The following is a 489-nucleotide window of genomic DNA, read 5'->3' on the forward strand; positions in this document are numbered from 1 at the left end:
CACGTGCCTCGGAGCACAGGTTGTCGCAAGGCTCTTGCTTCCCAAGCCTTGGAGGTGTTAAATTAACCGAAGTAAAGCTTGGAAATATGCGAGTGCCAAACGGTGTGACCCAAATTATGCAGCACTTTTGTCCGAGCAGTACGAATGTCACCGAAGGCACAGTGGCGGCGTTCGGATAACTGATGGTGAGGATTACCCTGAAATTTAAACTAATATCGCTATACCTCAAGGGACAGACGTGAGTAGGAGAAGGCACGAGGACCCTGTTTGATAGACCTGGGAAATAATAACGACAGCTTGATTATCGATAACTCCAATATCGTGCCAGGACGCGAGAGCCATTCATCTGCACGCAGGCGGAGGAGACACTGGTGGAGGGCGTTGAAGAAGGGGGGAGAGAGGGCTGGCGCTCTCCCTTGCTCTTCCCGGAGACACCCACACACCGGCAGAGAAGACCAAAGTGCCACGCGCAGAATTAGTTAAACAGGG

Source organism: Eriocheir sinensis, chromosome 8 (assembly GCF_024679095.1).
Source record: "Eriocheir sinensis breed Jianghai 21 chromosome 8, ASM2467909v1, whole genome shotgun sequence".
NCBI lineage: Eukaryota > Metazoa > Arthropoda > Malacostraca > Decapoda > Varunidae > Eriocheir > Eriocheir sinensis.